The 27,157-nt window shown below is 41.9% G+C and overlaps 1 protein-coding gene across 2 annotated transcripts in view; it reads left to right on the top strand.

Annotated features, from left to right (window-relative positions):
* Positions 1-27,157, top strand: part of LOC128684740 (NADPH oxidase 5) — a 218,861-nt gene that overhangs the window by 14,213 nt on the left and 177,491 nt on the right. Inside the window, exon 2 of one of the 2 annotated variants that reach the window (XM_070103328.1) lies at positions 24,606-24,670. The exons of the other annotated variant lie outside the window; for it this stretch is intronic. The gene's annotated coding sequence lies outside the window, so the exon portion shown is untranslated. The remainder of the gene's footprint in view (positions 1-24,605; positions 24,671-27,157) is intronic. 2 annotated transcript variants of the gene reach the window in all.

Below are 27,157 nucleotides of genomic sequence, written 5' to 3'. Positions count from 1 at the left end.
GCGTCGTACAAGGGCATTTACTATCTTCAGCTAGTATTTTTACTGCTGAATTATATGCCATCCTTACAGCACTTATCCGTATTGCATCTATGCCTGTGTCATCATTTGTGGTTGTCTCAGACTCCCTTAGTGCTTTACAGGCTATACAAAAATTTGATACACCTCACCCCTTAGTCCTCCGTATCCAACTTTGGCTACGCCGCATCTTTACTAAGCATAAAGATATTGTTTTTTGTTGGGTCCCTGGTCATGTTGACGTACAGGGCAATGAACAGGCAGACACTGCTGCGCGGTCAGCAGTACATGACCTACCAGTTTCTTATAGAGGTATTCCATGTACGGACTATTTTGCTGTAATATCTTCCCACCTTCACACCCGTTGGCAACAACGTTGGTCTACTATGCTCGGCAACAAACTTCAGTCTATTAAACCGAGTATAGGTTACTGGCCGTCTTCTTATCACCAGTGTCGAGGTTGGGAGACTACTCTCTCCCGTCTTCGCATTGGCCATACTCGTCTTACTCATGGATATCTCATGGAGAGGCGTCTTGCTCCTCTCTGTGAGAATTGCCAAGCTCCATTATCAGTCAGCCACATTCTGTTGGACTGCCCACTTTATCAACGAGCACGCAGAATTTACCTCTGTCGTCGTCTTCGCCCCGCTGCTCTCTCTTTACCTTCCCTTCTCGCTGATGGACCCACCTTTCATCCGGACTCTCTCATTGACTTTTTGACAACGACTGACTTACTTCACAAATTCTGATACTTTCAGCCCTTTCTACTTGTATCTCTTGCTACCCTCTACCCCCGTACTATCCCCTGCCCCGCTGTTTTCTGTAACCTGCTGATCATCCCCCCTCCCTTCTGCCATCCAATTCCCTTGCTTCCTTCCCTACCCTGCAGCGCTGTATAGCCCTTGTGGCTTGGCGCTTCTTTTTGATTATAATAATAATAATAATAATAACACAATGGCTGCTATAACCTACAATAACAATGGCTGCTATAACCTACAATAACAATGGCTGCTATAACCTACAATAACAATGGCTGCTATAACCTACAATAACAATGGCTGCTATAACCTACAATAACAATGGCTGCTATAACCTACAATAACAATGGCTGCTATAACCTACAATAACAATGGCTGCTATAACCTACAACAACAATCACTACCTTTTCCTAGGTAGTATTCAATCATAAGAGGTTTTCTCAAGTCATTACACGGTAACCAAAATCAGGGTAGAACCGCACCTGACTCTCTCAAGAGCTGCACGAATCGTCTCACCAGCGTAAGACCTCAAGGTATCAAGAAAAACCTTGAAAGAAGAAACCCCTCGAGGAAGGGTTCTTTATGCTAGTAAGAGGCTCTTGATCTAAGAAATCGGAATTGTTCTTCTCTTCCTTAGACTGAATCTTCTTGCCTCCATTTCCTCAAATGTCGTACTACTCCTGCGGGTACTGCGCTTTAACCTAAATATAATATAATATACCTGAGTATATGACCTGCTTCACAACAAAGTGCAACCTGATACTTATTCATATATTTAGTATGATTAAAAACACCAAAAAATAAAAACAAGAATATTTAATATTTCTCAGTTTTCTTTTCTCATTCATACTCTGCTTCGAATTATCTTGACATTTTTAGTTAGTATATCGTCATTATGCACCCCATACCCATCTTCATCTCGAATCTCGTAAGAAAATTGGGTTTTCGATTTGTTTACGAAACTGGAATTTCAGTAGTTCCTGCGAGCCACCAGACAAACAGGATTCAGTAAAAATCTATCGACACACGCAATACCAGTTCAAAGCTTCGAACCATGATTTAGCGCTTCCCCCTTGATTATAATAATAATAATTCGAACCATGATACATCAGCGTTGAAGTCCTGAAGTTCCTTGATGCTGGTGAGGGGCTCTTGATCTAGGGAATTGGATCTGTGCTCTAGCTCCCTGAACTGAGCTTGAATGCCTTTCATCCCCCTACAGGCGCTGTATAACCAAACGGGTTTAGCGCTTCTCATATCTATAATAATGAAGCCCTGAAACTGATCGAATGAAGCATTTACAAATTATCATATAAATAATTATTTAAAAAAAAAATTCCTCAATCAAACTGACAAAATGTTTATTATTAATTTTACCAGTTTATTATTATTAAACTGGTAAATTTAATTTTAAACAATCTTTCTAATAGACGATGATTACAATCCATCACTCTTGATGGTATCTTAAAATTTGACATTCTGAAATCTACAAATATATGAAAATATGGTAGGGTGCTGCTCAACCGTAAGGTTCAGTCCTTTTCAGAGGTATACATAATCCCTTGCAATGACTGCCACTAATCATACGTGGGCAAGACATCCAGAGACCTCCAGACACGTATTTGATAACACCAACATGCAGGCAGAATGGACGCTTGAGTTTGGGACGCTTGGTTTGGGATGTCTAGGTGGATCCGAGATTAACTCTTTACATCTACTAATTTAGTTAAATTCGCCCTCTACATGTTAGTTCTGGTTGTTTGGGTTAGGTGAGGCTTTACACCCATTTAAGAGTTGATACATTTTCCTTACGGACGGAGTAAAAGAGGAAGTCATTTACCTTCTCATAGGTCCTCTTCCAACAAGGGTCGCCCCCTGAGAGCCACCATTATGCAGGAGCTTCATGATCCCTTCAAAGTAAGATTGATCTCCAGGAAGGAGTTAAAGGATTTTAAGGAACCAGATACTTAATATGGGAGAAGTACATACTCACCTACGGTCCTTATTTTACTTATTTTAGTTTGCAAGGAAAAAGAAAACTCTAGATGTTAGACTCTATAAATTTTAGACCCATTAATGTTAACATTATAATATTTATTTTTGAAGCCTAATACGAAGTTGGCTTCAATTGTATTATTGTCCTGGGCTTTTCTCTTCATTATTACTCATAAGTTAAAAGGGTTTTCGAATGTTCTTGAGGCTTAGATGGTCATGTAGTGACCATCCACGCCGCCTTGTTCCTGTTACCTTACTGGTAAAGAGATCATCTGAGAAAGGTGACCTACTTCTAGTACTATTTTTATTATTTTCCGTTCCGCACAACACTGAATACAATTCTCCTTCCTCGAGCTTCATTTGTGTTAGATTGAGTGAGGATTCCACCAGTCTGCTGCATATCTAATAAATACCAATACTTGGAGTATACTTGGAGAGGGTTTCGGGGGTCAACGCCCCCTCGGCCCGGTCTGAAATCGGGCCTCGTGGTGGCTCAGGGTCTGATCAACCAGGCTGTGACAGATACGAGATAAAATTCCTTTGTTCGTAATTTCATACATATTCGTAGCATATCCTGATGATTTTAATGCTTGTGTGCTCACCTAATTGTACTCACCTAATTGTGGTTACAGGGATCGAGGCTCAGCTCCTGGCCCCGCCTCTTCACTGTTCGCTACTAGGTCCTCCCTCTCTCTCTGCTTCCTGAGCTTTATCATACCTCTTCTTAAAACTATGTATGGTTCCTGCCTCCACTACTTCACTTGCTAGGCTATTCCACTTGCTGACGACTCTATGACTGAAGAAATACTTCCTAACGTCCCTGTGACTCGTCTGAGTCTTCAGCTTCCAGTTGTGACCCCTTGTTTCTGTGTCCCCTCTCTGGAACATCCTATCTCTGTCCACCTTGTCTATTCCCCGCAGTATCTTGTATGTCGTTATCATGTCTCCCCTGACCCTTCTGTCCTCCAGTGTCGTCAGTCCGATTTCCCTCAACCTTTCCTCGTACGACATTCCCCTGAGCTCTGGGACTAGCCTTGTTGCAAACCTTTGTACTTTATCTAACTTCTTGACGTGCTTGACCAGGTGTGGGTTCCAGACTGGTGCTGCCCGGTGGTCTGGTGGCTAAAGCTCCCGCTTCACACACGGAGGGCCCGGGTTCGATTCCCGGCGGGTGGAAATTCCGACACGTTTCCTTACACCTATTGTCCTGTTCACCTAGCAGCAAATAGGTACCTGGGTGTTAGTCGACTGGTGTGGGTCGCATCCTGGGGGACAAGATTAAGGACCCCAATGGAAATAAGTTAGACAGTCCTCGATGACGCACTGACTTTCTTGGGTTATCCTGGGTGGCTAACCCTCCGGGGTTAAAAATCCGAACAAAATCTTATCTTATCTTATCTAATCTAGTATGGGCCTAACATACACAGTGTACAGTGTCTTGAACGATTCCTTATTAAGGTATCGGAACTCTATTCTCAGGTTTGCCAGGCGCCCGTATGCTGCAGCAGTTATTTGGTTGATGTGTGCCTCCGGTGACGTGCTCGGTGTTATGGTCACCCCAATGTCTTTCTCCCTGAGTGAGGTCTGTAGTCTTTGTCCACCTAGCCCATACTCTGTCTGCGGTCTTCTTTGCCCCTCCCCAATCTTCATGACTGCATTTGGCAGGATTGAATTCGAGAAGCCAGTTTCTGAACCACATGTCCAGCCTGTCCAGGTCTTTTTGCAGTCCTGCCTCATCCTCATCCGATTTAATTCTTCTCATCAGCTTCACATCATCTGCGATTAGGGACACTTCAGAGTCTATTCCTTCCATCATGTCGTTTGCATATATCAAAAATAGCACTGGTCCTAGAACTGACCCCTGTGGGACTCCGCTCGTCACAGGCGTTGCTGCCTCCCTCTCAGGTATTCCCTGATCCATTGCAGTGCCCTCCCTGTTATATGCGCCTGATCCTCCAGCTTCTGCACTAATCTCTTGTGGGGAACCGTGTCAAAGGCCTTCCTGCAGTCTAGGAAAATGCAATCAACCCACCCCTCTCTCTCGTGTCTTACTTCTGTTACCTTGTCATAAAACTCCAGAAGGTTTGTGACACAGGATTTGCCTTCCATGAACCCATGCTGGTTTTCTTTTATAATCTTGTTCCGTTCCAGGTGTTCCACCACTCTCCTCCTGATAATCTTCTCCATGACTTTGCACACAATACATGTCACACAGGTTTGTAGTTTAGTGCCTCATTTCTGTTTCCTTTCTTAAATATGGGGACTACATTTGCTGTCTTCCATTTCTCAGGTAGTTGCCCAGTTTCAAGGGATGTGTTGAAGATTGTGGTTAGGGGCACGCACACCATCTCTGCTCCTTCTCTAAGGACCTACGGGGAGATGTTGTCCTGTCCCATCGCCTTTGAGGTATCAAGGTCACCTATGTGTGTGTGTGTGTGTGTGTGTGTGTGCTTATCTCACATACATATATAAGTACTTAACGCACATGTCTATGTATTCGTCTCATATGTGTGTATGCTGATTTGTATTGTCAGAGAATAAATTTCCTGCGCCTGACCCCGCATTGCTGATTTCTCCCCTCGAGCCATATCATACCCACTCTTGAAACTGTTTGAAGTTTGCTTCCACAACTTCATCTAATACCATTTTTCTGCCACCCTAATAGTAAATTCTAGTATTAAATTTCAGACTTCCAAGAGATAGAAATGTAAACAATGATTGTACAAAAAATCAAAATGGCTCTTTCTTGAAACATTCCGGGCATTTTCTAGGCACTTTCAGGCGTGATATTAAGCGTTTAGATGCACTTTCCATGCACTTTCTATGTACTTTCAATGCACTTTAAATCACTTTCCAACAGAGAAAAGAGATAAGCTATTTCAGCATTCTCTCTCTCTCTCTCTCTCTCTCTCTCTCTCTCTCTCTCTCTCTCTCTCTCTCTCTCTCTCTTTCTATCCATATATATATATCTACACACACACACACACAAACTGAGCTGAGAGACCTCTAAAGATCATTCAGTTGCATTGCCGTATATGCAAACTTAAGTTTCTTCCAAACTTTTATCATCCTGCTGCTTCAGTCAGGAACTCTAACTCATTTCCCAACTCCGTGGTTTCAGTAGATTCAAAGAGTTTTTCAGTAGTCTGGCCGAAACTCGATAAGGACGGAGGATCGAACCTCCACCACACAAGTTTAGATCCTCGAAAATAATAATCGGAAAACTTAGTCTCAGAGGGAGTTACTATTATTACTTTTATTATATTAATGGGGAGTGATTAATCCGTTGTGGGTCAGACAGCTCCTAGGAATGGGAAGTAGTCAGGTTCGATCCAAGGAAGGTACCTCCTCCGAGGGAATCGTGTCGCCCGGGTTCCCCCAACCATATAGGATGTCCCATAAGTCTGGTACCAGAGGCTGGTTGGAGAGGGCGTCGAGGGAGTGCATAGTGGCTGACGAGGAGCCTTCATCTTCCTCTGTTGGATATTTATCTCCTGGGGGGTCGATCTCAGGCGTGGCCTACGCGGAGAAAATTTCGATTGTTACACTTCTACGGGAGCAATATCTCGGACATTACCTTTGCAACTTGCCATGATTGTGACCATATCTACCTGGAGTTCATTACCTTGGTAACTAGTTCAGCTATCATAACTTTGGGGTCCAGTCCCTGGATCCATTGTGTACCTCTGGAATCTTTTGACTACCGCCCACAGGATGGGTATGGGGTGCATGATAAAAATATTAAACTGGAAAACTCCAGAGTACCGACAGAGCATAACACGAGAGAGATCTTGTCTGTTGTGGGCCTTTCTCGGGATAATAAACAAAACAAGAGCAAGATATTCAAACCCCCTTAATGCATACTCTGGCTCCTGGGGCAATGTTTGGTGAATGATGCTCGCTTGTTATTTACACATACACAGACGAAGTTGATGAGTTAGACAAAAAAATGTATCCTGAATGAAAATATAGAATATAACTTTGGTGTGTGTACTCACCTACTTGTGGTTGCAGGAGTCGAATCATAACTCCGAGCCCCCCGCCTCTTCACTGGTCGCTACTGGGTCACTCTTCTTGCTCCATGAGCTTTATCATACCTCTTCTTTAAGCTAATGTATATGTGTGTGTGTGTGTGTGTGTGTGTGTGTGTGTCTAGCTTTAGGAATAAGTTTAAAACGGAAGTAAATAATGAACCTGAATAGTACTGAAATGCAGTTAGAAGATTGAATAAATGTATAACCCACTATGATAACATGAACGAAGGTAAGTGCTTTTATTGTAATCTAAACAGACTAGCTGATATTGTAGCAGCCAGACTTAGGCTTAGTTACAAATACAAGTATGTGATTAGCCCTATTGTTACTGTCTTGAGCTCTGTGAGTAATTTTCCACTCGCTGAGGAATATAGAGATAGACAGCATAATAACCTTTGGAATATGTCAAGATATATTAATGAAAATTAGATATCAGGTATATTAAGCAAATTCCCAAAATTTGCTAGCAACGGATATCTGTTGTAGATATAAATCCAGATGTACTCCTGGTAGCCCTTTTGGAGCCTAGTTCCTGGGAATTTTGTGTCCAAATGCTCTTGCGTCCACAGGATGGACATGGCATGCACAATAAACTAGCCGCTTCGGCAGCAAAATCTATCTTGTTTCTCGATGATTGTTATTTGTATTCCATCTGTAGTACATGAATGGTATACAATACCGACAAGATGAAAATTTGAGACACGTGTGCAACATCTAGGTATCTTTATTGTAGACGTTTCGCCATTGATAAAACCACTGGATGGCAAAACGTCTACAATAAAGATTCCCAGATGTTGCACACGTGTCTCAATTTTCTTCATTCCACCTGTGTATATAATGACACTTCCGCGTTTCTCATTTCTGTTTTACTGATGTCTATGATGTTACTAATGTGTGTGATGTCATTACCAGATGTGGTATCACTACTGCGTGTGATGTTCATATTACCAAGTGTTCCCTGCCTGACATAAAACCACGTCTCCCATACTGTCCGTTACGCCCTGCTGTCTGTTATGTCAGTAGTGTTTATGATATCACTACCATGTCTGCTGTCTGTTACTCTCAGTAACAAAATCTAGACCTTACTCTACAGACAGTGATGGAAAATGGCTCTTGTCCTGCTGGCATGTTGAACGATGTAGTTATTGACGGTCCTCAGAGCAGGTTGGCAGAGCTGAGTTCAAATCTCCCAACAACTCGCGACAAAGTTAAGAGTATTAATTACAGATTTTCCAGATTTCTTAAAGACAGAGGGACAAGAGTCACTGTAGTTTGAGGCGAAATCTCTGTAACAAGTCTACAGCATGTGTGTATGTAAATATATACGCGCGCATGAAAGATCTCGTGTAAAACGAGACCCCTCACCATAACCTATTGTTTTAGAAATAAAATACTGATTATATATGTATACACAGTTATGGGTTCCTCACCTAAAATAGCATTTCGTAGGATTACCCTTTATTCTGATGCACTCCTAAGACTCCTAGGCACTGGCAAGATTAGCATACGAAGGATGGAAGAATCACTGCTCTCCCATACCTACTGACTGACACTCGAGAGTTAGGGTTAGAGAACACTGTCATGCCGCGAAGCTTACATTTAATAAGATTCCAGATGTTCTCTATCGCATTTGGGTTTCCGGGCCAGGTCTTAAAATATAGTAAATCACAATCAGTTAAACACTGTCTGGCACTTCTCGAAACTCGGGTAAATAATCTGGCATTTTTCCACTGGGAAAATGCCAGTCTTTCACGCTACCAACCTCACCCTATTAGATAATGTTTCAGTGCTTTTTCCTGTGTATTTAGCTTAGGCCAAAACAAAGGCAAAATATTTTCATTTAATCATGGGTAAATGTATTCACGACACAAAAAATCAGTTAATTACCATAAAAATTAGCAGGGGATGATGTTGCAAAAAATTTTAATTTTTTTTTTAATCGACTAAAAAATATTTTTTCCACCTCGTGAAGCAAATATTGTAAACATATGTGCATTTAGTGGTAATGAGGTGCGATGAGGGGAACCCGATACCTCGCTATTGACCCTCCGTGTTTATGACGGGTCTAGTGTACTCCCGTGGATGGTTCACCCATGCCACACTGTGCAAACCTTTACCCGACACACACACACACACATAGCCTCAAATACAGACATACTAAGCCTCTTTGATCCCATCATTGTCTGCTGTTCTTTTTAGTTCGTTTATCCAATCACGTTGTGGGCCAGGCGAGGCGTGAGTTGATGAGGATTACCAGTGTGTTGATGCTTTTTTTTTTTTTTCCTATCTGGGGAGTGAGGATCATTATAGCGATCCACAAATAACCCGCACATAGCAGACTTGGACCATTTACAGGTCATTGTACCTTTTTGATCTTCATAATAGCAATCATTAGCTTTTCTACCTCATGCTCGAAAGAATTTGATAACTAATAACAATTATATCAAACTATACCGAGGGTGGGGATAGAACCCACGATCAGATCGCAGGTTCTATCTCCGCCAGTAGTATGGTTTGTTTGCAAGTGTCATTACGATTACGCGAGTCAAAGTAACAGTTATATCGTTGGTTCAGTTAACTGAATCTCTTTGCACTTCAAAAAGATCCTCGTACTTGTTAGTTACTTTGAAAGTTCATAAGCCTTCTCATTGCCACGGTTTTCAGAGGACAAACAAGTAGTGTCAAGTCTTTCTTCGAAAAGTTTATTTCCTAATAGAGAGACCGAGACCGAGACCGAGACCGAGACCGAGACCGAGACCTTTCCATTGCTTGATGATGTGCCTTTTTGAAGATTAATTATTTGGTCCTCTCAAAGCCCCCGAAGCCAGCCAGAGTTTGGATTGCCTTTACCAATCAGGGCAGACACTCACAGACTACACGGTCCACTTTAATCCAATCGTCCTTTGCTCACCGTTAATGTTCTGCTGCCGAGCGCCCAGTCATAGAAGGCTTTCAGAGCATAACGTTGTGTGACTGTGTGTGTGACTGTGTGTGTGACTGTGTGTGTCTGTGTGTGTCTCTGTGTGTGTGTCTGTGTGTGTGTCTCTGTGTGTGTGTCTCTGTGTGTGTGTCTCTGTGTGTGTGTCTGTGTGTGTGTGTGTCTGTGTGTGTGTGTGTCTGTGTGTGTGTGTGTCTCTGTGTGTGTGTGTCTCTGTGTGTGTGTGTCTGTGTGTGTGTGTGTGTCTGTGTGTGTGTGTCTGTGTGTGTGTGTGTGTCTCTGTGTGTGTGTCTGTGTGTGTGTCTCTGTGTGTGTGTCTCTCTGTGTGTGTCTCTGTGTGTGTCTCTGTGAATGTGTGTATGTGTGTGTGTCTGTGACTGTGTGTGTGTGTGTGTCTGTCAAAGACCTGCACATGATTCACGCATTTCTGGCGATACACCTGACAAGTCTGTTCATCCTTCCCAAGAGAAAATTTAATTCCAAGCACAGCGATTACACTCCATTTACATGAATTATATTATTCATGAGAGACGCGCACATAGGATTTAATTGTCTTGTTTACGTGGCTTAATTGGAAGCAACATATTACAGAAGAATTCCTTAGTAACCATCTAATCTAGGACTATTAATTCGCCTTTTGCCTCAACAAGTGTAGCATGCGTGCAGATTTTAATGTTGCCTGGGCTTATCCATAGACTGCGCTGCCAGGTAAACTCTAGGTAACCTGTAGTAAAGAAAAAAAAAATTCGTAATTGCAGGAAACGTTGAAAATTTTGACGATCGGTGTAAAACGATAATATTTTTGCAGTTTTAGGAATGATTGGCATTTGTTGATTAAAAAAAAAATAACATCTGATGCTGGGAGGTGATTGGTGAGAAATGAGGTCAGGTCAGGGGTCAAATATTAGCAATCAGGAAGAAGATCAGATTTTTTTGACAGAGGTAGGTCATGGATCAATATTCTTAGGTGGATATGGATCAAATTATAGAAGGTATACCTGGAGTATACCTGGAGAGGATTCCTGGGGTCAACGCCCCCGCGGCCCGGTCTGTGACCAGGCCTCATGACACATTAGTGGTGTATGTGTACTCGCCTAATTGTGGTTGCAGAGGTCGGTTCATAGCTCTTGGCCCCGCCTCTTCACTGGTAGCTACTAGGTCTGCTCTCTCCCTGTTCCATGAGCTTTATCATACCTCTTCTTAAAGCTGTGTATGGATCCTGTCTCCACTACATCACTCTCCAGATTGTTCCACTTCCTGACAACTCTATGGCTGAAGAAATACTTTTTAACATCCCTGTGGCTCATCTGAGTTGAAATCTTGAATTAAATAAATAAAACTCTGTATATGGTGTATGCTTCTGTAAGACTTGATAAAACTTGTAGTTAAGCGTTGGGTGTTCCTCTATAAGATTTGTCAAAGCTCACACTTGATTGTAGGTCTTGACGAAGCTCACTTTTATGCATTGCGTATTCCTTTGGGGAACTGTACGGCGAACAGACACAGACAAGCAATCTGAGAGCAAGGACGAAAGGCAGGTTGACAGGCAGATTGTCTCTCAGGCAAGTCGACAAGCAGGTGTTCTCTCAGGCAGGTCGACAGGCAGGTTGTCTCTCAGGCAGGTCGACAGGCAGGTTGTCTTTCAGGCAGGTTGTCTCTCAGGCAGGTTGTCTCTCAGGCAGGTTGTTTCTCAGGCAGGTCGACAGGCAGGTTCTCTCAGGCAGGTCGACAGGCAGGTTCTCTCAGGCAGGTCGACAGGCAGGTTGTCTCTCAGCCAGGTTGTCTCTCAGGCAGGTCGACAGGCAGGTTGTCTCAGGTAGGCTGGCAGGTAGGCTGGCAGGTAGGCTGGCAGGTAGGCTGGCAGGTAGGCTGACAGGTAGGCTGACATGGAGTCATGCAGGCAGACAAGAAAAATCCTGAACGAGGACCTTTTATATCGGAGGATGATGAGAGATTTCCTATAAAAAATACACAGGAGTAAATGATATAAATTGTTAAATAATTCAGGGAAAGGAAAAAGAAAAAGAAGACTCCGTATATGTGATCCCACAGTCACTGAATTTTCTACCCGTGGACCTTCTGGGGGATCTGTCCTGGGAATTGAACACAAGAAGGTTCAGCAGCGCTCAATTGATTTCGCTCTTCGCCCTTCCCTTTAAACTGGCTAGCATTCGAATTGCTTCATTAAGTTTGTTCGCCACCAGACAGGGCAGTAAATATTTGATCTCCATAGCATGTTACTAAGAGCAGAGAGGCTCGCTCGCGCGCGGGAGCTGTGACGCGACCCCTGCAACTTCAGATAGGTTAGTACACCCACATACATCATATATATAATGTGAGCAGGGTAATATTTTGTGAAGGGATTCAAGGAACTGAAAGAAACACTGCAAGAACTAGAAGTATTACAGACAACCTCCAGGACTTGAGTCCTGGAGGTGGAAAGTACAGTGCCTGCACTTTAAAGGAGGGGTTTGGGATATTGGCTGTTTGGAGGGACATCTAAACTCTCGTATCCAAGCGCGTCAAATAGTGATTATGTATGAATGATGGTGAATGTGTTGAATGATATACATACATATATACATATATATATTATATATCAATAACAACACTACACTAGCCAAGGAGTTGAACCCATGCTGTTTTGGCCCGCCTCATGGTAAGCGAAAACGCATGACGCTCCAGACCATTAGACCACGCAATCCTTAACAATGGTACCTGGTAGGTACCTTGGTGTTAGTCGACTGGTGTGGGTCGCATCCTGGGGGACAAGATTGAGGACCCCCTGTGGGTACTACAAAGTTGTGCTCTCTCCCCCTAGTACTATGATTGCTTTGGTTCCCAACCTTGACAAAATTGACAGCAAGATATTCTGGACACTGTTCGTGAGCAATTTTATAAACATGATTTAGCTTCAGTTGTTTTACTCTGTCTTCAACATTCAGCATATCCAACAGCTGTAATTCATCCTGGCCTACATGTTCTCTTGGTCCCAGCCCCAGGATGAATCTTACGATTTTGTTCTGGGTGATTTGCAGTCTATCTTTCAGTTTTTTTGTCAAGGCAGAGTACCAAGAAGAGCAAGCGTAATCCATATGGCATTGTATAAGGGCTAGACATAGGGCCCTGCGAGCCTCAGTAGGTAGACACTGTGCTTGTCTATACAGGAACTTCAGCCTGGCATTCGCTTTCTTTACTACACTGTTCCCTATCAATTCTCCTGACATGCATGGGTCAAAGGGGATTCCCAGATATTTAACTGATGAAACCAAAGTGATGGACTCCCCATTACACTGAACATTAAAATTATTTACCCTTCTCAGTTTATGTTTCGTTCCAAAGAGAATGGCTTCAGTTTTCCCTAGGTGTAATGATAGTTTGTTGTCTACTAACCATTTGCTGCAGGACTCCAGTTCCAGTGTTAAAACATTAGCAATATCTTGTGGGTCTTTACCTGTCACTAACAGAGCACTGTCATCTGCATACAGTAGGAGTTTGCACTTGACACTGATAGACATATCATTGACATAACATAAGAATAGTAAGGGACCCAGAATACTACCTTGGGGAACTCCACATGTTATCGGCAGGGGTTCTGATTCCGTTTTGTTGATTTTGACTATTTGTCTCCTGTTGCTAAGGTAGGACTTAAACCAGTCTACAGAACATATACCGATAGCTTGAAGTTTCTTACATAATATATTGTGGTTGACAGTATCGAAGGCCTTTTGCAGGTCTAAGGTTACCATACCTATGAGGTTCCCTTTTGACATTTCAGTTCTCAGGTAATCCATCAGATTATTAAGGGAGGTATCGGTTGAGTAGGATCTTCTAAAGCCCGATTGATAGCTATGGAGAATGCTGTTGTCATTAAGGTACTTAACTACTTGAGAATACACCGCCCTCTCCAGAATTTTAGATATTATACTGAGTATACTAACAGGTCTATAGTTGCTTACATCAGACCTATTATTTTTCTTGAAGATAGGAGTAACTCTGGCCTCCTTGAACCCCTCTGGTACGGTATTAGTGGTGATTGGTAGATTTATTATGTGAGCAATAGGGATTGACAGTTCAGAAGCACCATCTTTTAGGAACTTAGACGGGATGTTATCAGGGCCTGTGCTCTTAGTTGGGTTTAACCTGCTTAGTTCTTTTTGAATGAAGTCATGAGATACACTTACTAGTTGACAACTGTTTGGGGTTACCCCTTTATTGGTATAGTATGTTTGAAACTTATCAGAGTCTGTGTTAAAGGTATTTGATGCAGCTGGTAGTTTACTTACTAGTGTTGATGCAACAGATGTGTAGTAGGAATTAAAGCAATTTGCCACCTTAAATGTTTCGTGATGATAATAATAATAATAATATCTTACTACAAGTACATGTACAAGGTATACAGGCCTAACTGACATTAATAACATACTACTATATAGAAAGCCGCTTGTTATGCTGAGTATTTCGGGCAAATTAGGTCATTTTTGTCCCAGGATGCGACCCACACCAGCCGACTAACACCCAGGTACCTATTTTACTGATGGGTGAACATGGACAGCTTGTGTTTCTACCCTTCCCGGGAATCGAACCACGGGCCCTCAGCGTGTGAAGCGAGAACTCTTGCCACCAGTCAGGAGTATCTTAAGGACACTCATTTGTTAAAGACGTATACACAGCACATTAAGTTTTATTTAGCGTAGATTAACCCAGACTGGAATGTCTGGGTTAGTGATGATTGTCAGAAGGTATTAGATTTGTCAGGACACAGGACAAGTGTTTCCTGACGCGGGTCTTAGTCATATGCTGACCCACAGCTGGAGCTTTTGGTCATCTGACCGAGGCCTTCAGCTGGCTTACCCCTCCACCCCCATTAAAAATTATAATTCTGATCATAACCAACTATTAGTACGTACGTCAGCCTAGGGCACTGAACATGTAATGGTGTAATGAACACACAGCTGCAAGAACCTGTACGTGATTACTGTACGTTTATTCAAGTACATAGCAGCATATATATAGATTACGTAAAATAACCCAAGGAAGTCAAAGTGACTTCACAATCGATACTGTTATATTTTACAGGTATTTCTAATTCTCTGCAGTCTTGCATGAAAAATTATTTGATTCTTTGTTAATTTAATAATCAAATGGTTGTAACTTTAGTAATAATTTTTAAAGGGGTGAATCAATAAGCCAGTGGAAGGTCTCGGCCAGATGACCAAAAGCTCAAACGAAATACTTGTCCTGTTTCCTGACAAATCTTATCTAACCTAAGTTTATTTAAGTACAGGTACACATAAACAGTTACATATATTATCATACATAGTAAAATATGTGTAAATATGTGTAAATTAGCCATGACACTGGAATGATTTTTTTCCTGTGAGCAATGAGGAAAGGACAGCGATGGAATTATGGAAATTATGGAATTATGGAAACTAACACCATCCCTCTTCAAGAAAAATCTAAATTTTTCTCTAAGTAAAATAGATCTGAGATGAAAGTTTGAAGCCTATTGAATTAAACGTTCATAGATTATCACGTGAAACAGAATATTTACATTTCTTAACAAAAAAAATCAATGAAACTGGGAAATTGGCATCTCCACAACCCAATGTCAATCTTAAAAAAAATGGATTGACGAACTTGTTAGGATTTAAAGCCGATCGTGCGATACATTCTCCAGCTACCGCATGGAAATATGTACGATAAAATTGGCAAATTATGATATACACAGACCAAAATCAATAAGATTCTTTTATTGCGCAAAGCTCACCAACATTAGGTTTGAACCTGATCAGATGAGGCATTCCTCTGCTGTTGCATGGGATCCAACGATTCTAAGGTGTATAACTAAACTAGCATATCTGTCTGCAGACACTCAGCCTAAACCTACTGGGCAACAAATTTTCCGATTAGATGCATTAAGATTATAAACGTCAGATAGTTGAGATATTTTACCATCAAATTTGTACGTACTCTAATCGTAATTCCAATCTGCTTCTACGTAGGATACACCAGTGTAGGTAACTTGAGACTGAACAAAAAAAGGCCCTCAAACTGAGCTTAGACACAGGCGAGATTCCACAGTCACTAAAAACAACAGATATAGCCCCACTCCATAAAGGTGGCAGCAAAGCAGTAGCTAAGAACTATAGACCAATAGCTTTAACGTCCCACATCATAAAAATCTTTGAAAGAGTTCTAAGAAACAGGATAGCAAACCACCTGGACTCCCAAAAATTGCACAACCCAGAGCAACATGGTTTCAGAGCAGGTCGTTCCTGCCTTTCGCAACTGCTTGACCACTATATGGTCCTGGATGCACTGGAAAACAAACAGAATGAGGATGTAGTATACACAGACTTTGCAAAAGCCTTTGACAAGTGCGACCATGGTGTAATAGCACACAAAATTCGTGCTAAAGGGATAACCGGCAAAGTAGGCAGATGGATCTTCAACTTCCTAACCAATCGCACACAGAGTAGTGTTAAGCAGAGTTAAATCAGATGCTGCCATAGTGAAGAGCTCTGTCTCACAAGCCACAGTACTCGCACCTATCCTGTTCCTCATTCTCATATCAGACATAGACAGAGATGTAAACCACAGCACTGTATCATCTTTTGCAGACGATACTAGGATCTGCATGAGAGTGCCATCCATTGAGGACACGGCAAAGCTCCAAGAAGATATAAACCAAGTTTTCCAATGGGCAACAGAGAACAATATGATGTTCAATGAAGACAAATTCCAACTACTCCATTATGGAAAACTAGAGGAAATAATAACTAGAACTGAGTATACTACAAACTCCAATCACACAATAGAGCGGAAAAGTAAAGTGAAGTACCTGGGTGTGGTAATGTCCGAAGACCTCACCTTCAAGGACCACAACAATGCCACTATCACATCTGCGAGGAAACTGATAGGATGGATAATGAGAACATTCAAGACAAGAGATGCTTAGCCAATGATGATCCTTTTTAAATCACTTATTCTTTCTAGGCTGGAATACTGCTGTACATTAACATCCCCATTCAAGGCAGGTGAAACTGCAGAGCTAGAGAATGTACAGAGAACCTTTACTGCACGTATAAGTTCCATCAAACACCTTAACTACTGTGAGCGCCTGCAAGCACTTGACCTGTACTCACTAGAGCGCAGGCGAGAGAGATATATCATAATCTACACCTGGAAGATTCTGGAGGGACTGGTCCCCAATATGCACACAGCAATCACTCCATACGAAAGCATAGGATTTGGCAGGCGATGCAACATACCCCCAGTGAAAAGTAGGGGCGCCACTGGTACACTAAGAGAAAACACAATAAGTGTCCGGGGCCCAAGACTGTTCAACAGCCTCCCACCAGCAATAAGGCGCATTACGGGAAGACCCCTGGTTGTCTTCAAGAGGGAGCTGGACAGATACCTAAAGACGGTGCCGGATCAGCCGGGCTGTGGTTCGTACGTTGAATTGCGTGCGGCCAGCAGTAACAGCCTCGTTGATCAGGCCCTGATCCACCGGGAGGCCTGGTAGTGGACCGGGCCGCGGGGGTGTTGATCCCCGGAATGCCCTCCAGGTAGACTCGAGGTAGATGAAATCGTAATGACACGATGGTAAACAAACCATACCACGGGTGGGGATAGAACCCGCGATCAGAGAGTCTCAAAACTCCAGACCGTGGCGTTAGCCACTGGGCTAGCTGGCCCAGTGGCTAGCGCCACGGTCTGGAGTTTTGAGACTCTGATCGCGGGTTTTATCCCCACTCGTGGTATATCTATCTCTGAATATCTGAGACTCCAGTTCATCTGGAGGTTATTCCGGGGATCAACGCCCCCGCGGCCCGGTCCATGACCAGGCCTCCCGATGGATCAGGGCCTGATCAACTAGGCTGTTACTGCTGGCCGCACACAGTCCAACGTACGAGCCACAGCCCGGCTGATCCGGCACTGACTTTAGGTATCTGTCCAGCTCTCTCTTGAAGGCAGCCAGGGGTTTATTGGCAATTCCCCTAATGCTTGATGGGAGGCTGTTAAACAGTTTTGAGCCCCGGACACTTATGGTGTTTTCCCTTAGTGTACCAATGGCGCCCCTACTTTTTATTGGGGGCATTTTGCATCGCCTGCCCAGTCTTTTACTTTCGCAGGGAGTGATTTCTGTGTGCAGATTTGGGACCATTCCTTCCAAGATTTTCCAAGTGTAGATTATGATATATCTCTCCCTCCTGCGTTCCAACGAGTACAAGTCAAGTGCTTCCAAGCGTTCCCAGTAGTTAAGGTGCTTGACAGAACTTATACGTGCAGTAAAGGATCTCTGTACACTCTCCAGATCTGCGATTTCACCTCCTTTGAATGGTAGGTTCTCAAACTATTCTGAAATCACACTCGTGAATGGCCTGTTTAATATTAATTATTGGCTATATACAAGTGTTAATAGTTACATGAACGTTACCCTTGGGTCGTCATTTTAATGTTTTGACACAGTCACTTAGCAACTAAGAAATAACAAGGAAGAAATACACGTTTGTTTACTTGTCTGTTAAGAAACTTTATGGGACAGTTAATCAAACACAAATGTTCATGAAAGTTAGACACAAATAGTCATGATAGTTACAATCAGATGCAAGCAGTCATAGACAAGCACAAGTACTCATGACGCCGACACAAGCAACTCCAGCTCCAACGAATGAATTGTCACGACACTTCAACTTCACGAAATAACATGAAAAAAAAAAGTATTCCCTATTTCGGAATCACAAAACGTAGAAGGGAACCCGGGATATAGCAATCAAATTTAATCCAAGAAAAGACGAAAAAGAACCTTCAACCGCAACAAGAACACTGAAAACCCCTTACTAAGAAGCAGTGGGAAAACTTAACACACACACACACACACACACACACCCACATACGCACACACACACACACACACACACACACACACACACACACACACCATACATAGTTTTAAGAAGAGGTATGACAAAGCTCAGGAAGCAGAGAGAGAGAGGATCCAGTAGCGATCAGTGAAGAGGCGGGGCCAGGAGCTGAGTCTCGACCCCTGCAACCACAATTAGGTGAGTACAATTAGGTGAGTACACACACCAAAGGTAAAGAGTCAGAGAAAAAAAATCATAAGTTAGGCAAGTTCTTCCTAGTGTTACAAGTGAGCTTTCCCTTCAAGTTACTGAGTAATGTGACTTCATTCTTGCATGCGGTTAAATCCATTAGAGACCTTGTTGGGTAATGTGTTAAAGTACTTATGGATGCTAGGGCTGATCAAACCAAATATTAATCATTGTAAAATATTTGACCTGTACTGGTGTACCAAAATATATCCTTTAGCAGTCAGTGAAATTGATTTAACTGACCTTTTTAGCAGAAAAATATCGAATTTTACAAAAATCCACCAGTGTTACAAGACCAGTAGAGTCAGTCCTGAGCACCGTGTCAGAAAAGGTTACTCACTGGAAGGTTGCCTGACCTCTCCTGACCTACTTCCGATACCTACTGCCGGATCAGAGGAGGTCACTTACCACTTGGATACATAACCTCATAATGTACACTTTTAGACGAGTTTCTTGCAAGTGGCTCCCACCTAACCACAAATCACGACGGCATCTTATAGGTGGATGTTACTATCTTATAGGTGGATGTTACTATCTTATAGGTGGATGTTACTATCTTATAGATGGATGTTACTATCTTATAGGTGGATGTTACTATCTTATAGATGGATGTTACTGTCTTATAGGTGGATGTTACTATCTTATAGATGGATGTTACTATCTTGTAGATGGATGTTACTATCTTGTAGATGGATGTTACTATCTTGTAGATGGATGTTACTATCTTGTAGATGGATGTTACTATCTTGTAGATGGATGTTACTATCTTGTAGATGGATGTTACTATCTTGTAGATGGATGTTACTATCTTGTAGATGGATGTTACTATCTTGTAGATGGATGTTACTATCTTGTAGATGGATGTTACTATCTTGTAGATGGATGTTACTATCTTGTAGATGGATGTTACTATCTTGTAGATGGATGTTACTATCTTGTAGATGGATGTTACTATCTTGTAGATGGATGTTACTATCTTGTAGATGGATGTTACTATCTTGTAGATGGATGTTACTATCTTGTAGATGGATGTTACTATCTTGTAGATGGATGTTACTATCTTGTAGATGGATGTTACTATCTTGTAGATGGATGTTACTATCTTGTAGATGGATGTTGCTATCTTGTAGATGGATGTTACTATCTCGTAGGTGGGTGCCACTGTCTTATAGGTGGGTGCCACTGTCTTATAGGTGGGTGCCACTGTCTTATAGGTGGGTGCCACTGTCTTATAGGTGGGTGCCACTGTCTTATAGGTGGGTGCCACTGTCTTATAGGTGGGTGCCACTGTCTTATAGGTGGGTGCCACTGTCTTTTAAGTGGTTACCAATTTTTTTATATATTACCCTGACCCTTGTGGATTTATCGATTAATTTTGAATATAAACACTTAAAGATAATGTTCATAACTTTCTTTTAAGTGGTTACCATTATTTTATAAGTGGCTTCTAGTTACTAAAATCTTATAAGGTGTTACAACTATTTTGCCAGTGGTTACCACTATTTTGTAAGTGGCTACCACTGTCTTGTCAGTGGTATCGAAGGAAATCATACCTTTGAAGAGGGGTACCTAGATTATGGTGAAGGGCTCTTGGTACTTGGAATTGGAGCTGCCCTTCAATTTCTTTCTCACTACCAGTCCTCAGGCACTCGCTGTCTGACCCTTTTGATTTTAGCGTTTTACCCCCACGAGTAATAATTATGCAACACTGTACTGGAGGCTCGGATAGATTACTGAGCAGTAATTATGTTGCCTCTTATACCTCAGCATAGAAAACATTACGTCATATTTCTCATTTGACCTCATCTCCGCTCCTATAATGAGTCAAAAGCTTTCATCTATCCTTCTCTAACGTTTAATCTCCTACTGTGCCCCGTGGCTTGGTGGCTAAAGCTCTCGCTTCACACGGCGAGGGTCCGGGTTCAATTCCCGGGAAGGGTAGAAACATTGGGCGTGTTTCCTTACACTGGTTGTCTATGTTCCCCATCAGTAAAATGGGTACCTGGGTGTTAGTGGACTGGTGTGGGTCGCATCCTGGGACAAAATTGACCTAATTTGCCCGAAAGGCTTTTCATAACAAGCGGCTTTCTATATAGTAGTATGTCACTGATGTCAGCTAAGATATTATTGTAATTAATCTGACCCTGGTCTTTGAAGCTGGATTAGAAAGAGTTTGATATCTATCCAGATCTCAGTGTTGGTGGATAAGAAGAGATTTATCTTGTAGGTCACTCCCAGCGTGGCACCTGAGTGGTGTGCCCCTTCCCGCACTCCTTGATGCTGAGTCAGGCCAGAGGATGTCACAAGAGTCTGTGAAGGACGTGTGTCCTGGTTTTGTCTGGGAGATAGTGTGGTTGTCCTGCAGGGTGGACGAGAGGGTGAGTCAAGGGACTGAGAGAGAGGGGGAGAGAGATGGGGGGAGAGAGAGAGGGGGAGAGAGAGAGAGAGGGGGAGAGAGAGAGGGAGAGAGAGAGGGGGAGAGAGAGAGAGAGAGGGAGAGAGAGGGAGAGAGAGGGAGAGAGAGAGAGGGAGAGAGAGGGAGAGAGAGGGAGAGAGAGAGAGAGAGAGAGAGAGAGAGAGAGAGAGAGAGAGAGAGAGAGAGAGAGAGAGAGGGAGAGAGAGGGAGAGAGAGAGAGAAGGAGGGAGAGAAGGAGGGAGGGAGAGAGAGAGAGGGAGAGAAGGAGGGAGGGAGAGAGAGGAGGGAGAGAAGAAGGGAGGGAGGGAGAGAGAAGGAGGGAGGGAGAGAGAGAGAGAGAGAGATGAAGGGAGAAAGAGGGAGAAAACATTTCCTGATATCCTCGTGGCTTGTTTGTGTGTAATTGCCAGTCCTTGCCTGGCCTCTTGTTCTCGTTTCATCTCTATCAAATATCCAATCTTTCACTATTGATCTTCTACAATATTTTGTACATTATGACCATATCCCCTCGTCTTCTTCATTCTTACAGTAACAGAAACCCTCTTTCTCAAATTCTTTCCTCACAAATCATTTCCCTCATAAGAACCACCATTCTAGACTCTCCCATGGACACATCACTCTGCATTTGGTGTTTTAACAGCTGATGATTCCACACTGCCGATGAATGCTCAAGAATAATTCACTTAGATGGGATAAAATATACTTGAAAACGTGTCTACCTTCATGAATGTCATAGTTATATTTACGAACTTTGTGCTGCTGATGTTATTCTGTTCATTGTGCTTCAGGGGATAAGTTTAAAGTAATTACTATAACCAGTTTTTTCCCCGCCAAACCTTTATTCTATTATTTTAGTTCAAGTCTCATTGTAGCATTTTTTCCCTCTTTAATTGCTCTTCTTATTAGTTTGGAATCCGCAAAAAAAATTATCAGGAGTAAGTTCCTTTTCTTATATCATTATGACATATGTCTCATTTTGTCATATTATTACTCACAAGACACAATGTATCTCACTAGTTTATTCTTTCCTATCCTAATGACTGGTTCCTAAAAGTTTCTCCCTGTTGTATATTATCCAAGTATTCCCATATCCATACCTTCCCTGTTACTCCAGCTTGCTTCTCCACTTTACTAAGTAATCTTCTATGCAGCTTCGTATCAAAAATTTTCCTTTTGATTTGAAATATGCAGTACACCCGTATTCCTTCTCCTGGCTAGCTGATGTTACTCTGTTTTATGTTCACGATTTCCCATCTCTGAATCCATGCTGGTGTTTTGTGAGGAATTTATTATGTTTGAGGTTTCCATCAATTCTTTGTACCTTGATCTAGCAAATTGCTCTTTATTTGTTATCAACACTAGTCCATAATTCAGTGGTTTCTATCTGATACCTTTCTTGAATATTAGGATCATGTCTAATATCATCTAGTCGTCTGAAATTTCACCCATTTTGATTATTATTGATCAGTGTGGGTGGACTGCAGAGTATTTAAGCTGCTATGGTTCCGACTCCTCTGATGTGAAGAGCTTCATCAGGGGTCCCCTTATTTTCCCATTAGTCTTTTCAGTGCCTCTCCTATCCCTTCCACCTCTGGTGCGTGCCTCCTTATCTGTTAACACATTGTACAGTCTTCTGTCTTGTCTTTGCTTTCCTGGTTGATAATTTCGTGCCTAAATTATTCTCTTACGTCACCATTCCACTGTATTTGTGCCATGGAACATTTTTTTTCTTTCATATTAAACTTTGATGTGCAGTATTTAGATTTAGATTTTTTATTTTGACAAGTTATATGGTTGTACAGAGGTATATAATAGTTGGGTGTACATGCCAAATCTCTCTGTATGCTGAGCATTTCGGGCAAACTTAAAGATTAATTTAAGAATAGTAAGGCAATAATACTTAGTTCATATGGTCATTAGATGAGTTAGAGCGAGTACAGGAGAATTTAATATTATATCAGGTGATGCTACATGATTTTGATAAGTCATTTATCGCGGCCGTCGCTATACGGACAGCGTAATTCAGTCTGCCAAAATTATATGATCGCCAGTGTGAAAAAAAAAACGCGAACTATGCGTGAAATTACGAAAAAATACAAAGAATTACACGGACTTCCCTCTAAAAAAAAAAAAAAAAATCTCGAAAACCAAACCATTCCTTAATTCCTTAAAGAATTTTATAGTTAAACGTAATTTCTCCTCGCCTAAACAACACACAAACATTTAGCGAATCCGAGTCTATCAAACGATACTACAGAAACACTTTATTCCTCAGGAAAGGCCGAAAAAGAAACGATGATAGAAGACGTAGAGATTTTACATCTTTTACAGCCATTTAGGCCAATGAAAAATCATTTTAGGGTCAATGGTGAGACTATAGAGAGAGAGAGTGAAGGTGGGTAATGAAGGGCGACAGGTAACAAGAATGACCTCTGGTCCATGACAGTCTTGTCAGGGATCTGGGTCAGGGTCAACCTGGGTCACGGTGAAGTTTAACCAAAAAATACACTGGAGACATCCATGGCTAATTATTCATGTATTTACGAAAAAAATAGAGCTAAACTCTTATTTATTTAGAGTTAAGATTACTACTTACTCTGCGGTAATGACTCCTGATCCAGTAATGACTTGGCTCTTAAATAATTTCTAGCAGCTTCAGTAAGAGAATGCAGCTTCGTCCTTGCTAGGTCCTACTTTACAGAAAAATTGGGTTGGGCAAATGTTTTGTTAGTGGGATGAATTGTAAAGGACCTGCCTAGTATGGGCCAACAGGCCTCCTGCAGTGTTCCTCCTTTCTTATGTTCTTAAATCAGATGTGTTCAACGATAGACAACCAGGTCAGTGTAAAATATGACATAGCTCAGGGCTCCATGACAAGGTCTGGTAGAACAGGTATGGTGATGCCAGCAACTTGCAGGTATAATACATGTATGCTTTGATCAAGACATGACAAAGTTTGGTCAAGCTGGACCGGGAAGTGCTGTTGCAGAATCTGGATCACGCTGGGCCAAACAAGCTCTAGAATCGAGGTCCAACTCCAGGTAAACCTAGAACAGCACTCCCACACACACAGACTTGGTCTGAGTGTATGCACGAGGCAGATCATCAACCTCAAGTACATACCTGGCTCTCCTTACCCCACAATATTTACACTTGCTCTCTCTCTCTCTCTCTCTCTCTCTCTCTCTCTCTCTCTCTCTCTCTCTCTCTCTCTCTCTCTCTCTCTCTCTCTCTCTCTCCAGTGAAGAGTTTGTCAGACAGTGAACTGGAGCTGCTCTTCCTATCCTGGAATCAAACCTGATAACACCCCCTACACCATTTCAGAGGCGCTGTGACACTTACGGGTCAACGACTCCTTTCCAAATGATTCGTGAGGAAGTTCCATTTCGGTGAGTGATTTGGCAGACACTGATTGAATGTTTTTTTTTTCCATTTTTTCGTTTATCCTGTCTTGGTCGGAAATGGTAGATGCAAATAATAATAATAATAATATTTCTGCAAAACAATGAATGGCTGAACTTTAACACCTACTTAGCATAATGAGCAAAATCCATTTGCTGAAAGTAATTACTGAAAGATGAGCAGTGAATTACATTGCCAGAAGATAGAAAGGAATGTGGAAACACACGTCTTAGATGATGGTAAGACGTAGCCAACATTACCAGCCACACTGTTGGGAGAACAAAGTGTGTTGCCACAGCCCTGAGGTAGAATGTTGCCACAGCCCTGAGGTAGAATGTTGCCACAGCCCTGAGGTAGAATGTTGCCACAGCCCTGACATGAAGTGTTGTCAAAGTTCTGAGATAGCGTGTTGTCAGAGCCCAGGGAAAGAGTGTTAGCACAACATAAGACAAAGAATCACTACAGCAGATCTTCTAGCCCATGCTAGGCCGGTCAGCTCACACTCATCCACATCTACTCATATATCTGTCCAGTGACGCTACTAGGCAGTTTGTTCCACTCACCCACAACTCTGCTGACTAATCAGTGCTTTCCTGTATTTTTTCTATACCTAAAGTTGTAACACTTAAACCAATCGGTGCGAGTCCTTTTCTTGGTTATTTCCCCCCAAGTTATTTACATTCCCTTATTTATTCCCATCTTCCATATGCACTCTTCATTCATCTCTCTCCCTCCAATTCTGTGCCTTTCTAGAGTGCAGATTCAGTTCCTTTAGTCTGGCCTCGTAGGAAAGATTTCTGATACATGGGATCAACTTCTCCGTACGTTTTCTAGCGCATTTATGTTTATTCTGTAACAGACCAAAACTGAGCAGCATAATCTAGACGAGGCCTAACAAAGGATATATGAAATTGAAGTATAACCTGAGGACTTCTGTTAGTCTTCTTTATATGAAGCCAAGAATTTTATTAGCTTCATTGCGAAGATTTATACATTGTTGTCTTGGCTTAAGATTACTGCCAACCAGAGCTCCTAAGCTTTTCTCGCATTCAGTTTGTCTTCTACATTATTTAGTTTATTAGTGCCATTTCCATTAAATTTTCCTAGGATTAGAGGCTAACATTATCCACTCTGAGCTGCATCTGCCACTTTCTCGACCACATCATCTTATCCGTCAGATAAATTCATCAGAATTTATCTAACGGCCTATTTCAGTGTCATCGGCAAACTTGTGTCGCTATTTATTCCCTCGTCTATCGTGAACAACAAGCGGCTGAATACTGACCCCTGTAGACCCCCACTTGTGACACGTCCTCACTCTGATTTCTCCCTATTTATGTAAACTCTGCCTCCCGGTCAACCACACCTTGATCAAGGAGAAAATTTCTTCTTCTATACCGTGTGCTGTTACTTTCTTCAACAGCCTCCCGTGTGAAATTCTATCAGTGACTTCACTGGCGTCTGTTTCATATTCATTATCATGCTCTACTACCTTGAATACCTTAGTGAGAAAGGTTTGTAAACTCGTAAGACATGAATACCCCCTTTGAAAAACTATGCTGAGACTCAGTGGTCAATTTATCTCTCAATGTGGCTTCGAATCTCTTCCGAAGTTATTGATTCCATCAATTTTTCCACAGTGGAGGTTAAGTTGATCGATCTGTAATTCGAAGCTAAAGAAGTACCTCCCGCTTATTAAATAGGTATCACATTTACTATTTCCACTTATCCGGTGTTATACCCTCTTTACATTCCATTATAACACTTAAAAACAGTTTATCAGAGCCTGGTGACTAGTCTGGTTTAAATCTATTTGTCTGAGAACCACATTACTAGTGACTTCGTGAATAACTTATTTTCGTCCTGTTCTACATAATTCGTTATTTCTGGAATTGTGTTTATATCTTCCTCTGTAAAACAGGGAGGAAATAAGTGTTAAATATTGTATACATTTCTTCATCACTGTCAGTAAGTAGAGCTAAGATATTACTCTTATTCCTATATACCCCAGAGAAACCTTTAGGGTTGGACTTCGATTCCCTTGCGTCTCTAACTTCATAATCTCTTTTGTCTTTTCTAATTACTTTCTTGATTTCTTTCCTTAACTGAATATATTGATTCCCGAAATGCTCCTCTCTTGTTTTTTATTCGTCTGTCAATGCCTCTCTTTTGATCTGTTTTAATTCATTGATTATTCTTTTAGTATTTTTCGTTGATCTAATTTCCCTGTTTGAAGTATGTGTGACTTGGGCAGGTTGTGCAGTGCTTTGAAAAATGTCATATTAGCAGTTATTTCCGTCCTGGTCCACAGGATAATCTCAGATCAGGTTGCCCATTTTTCCTCTACCGAGATAATTCCCTTAGCCCCATCAAATTGGCCGCACGGAAGCCATGAACCTTGACATAGTTATTAATTATGGTAATTCCATGAGATACTGATACCGAGGGATTGACAATTTGATTAACTTTTCGCT

This window comes from Cherax quadricarinatus, chromosome 5 (assembly GCF_038502225.1).
Source record: "Cherax quadricarinatus isolate ZL_2023a chromosome 5, ASM3850222v1, whole genome shotgun sequence".
NCBI classification, from domain to species: Eukaryota; Metazoa; Arthropoda; class Malacostraca; order Decapoda; family Parastacidae; genus Cherax; species Cherax quadricarinatus.
This window is presented reverse-complemented; position numbering and strand designations above follow the sequence as displayed.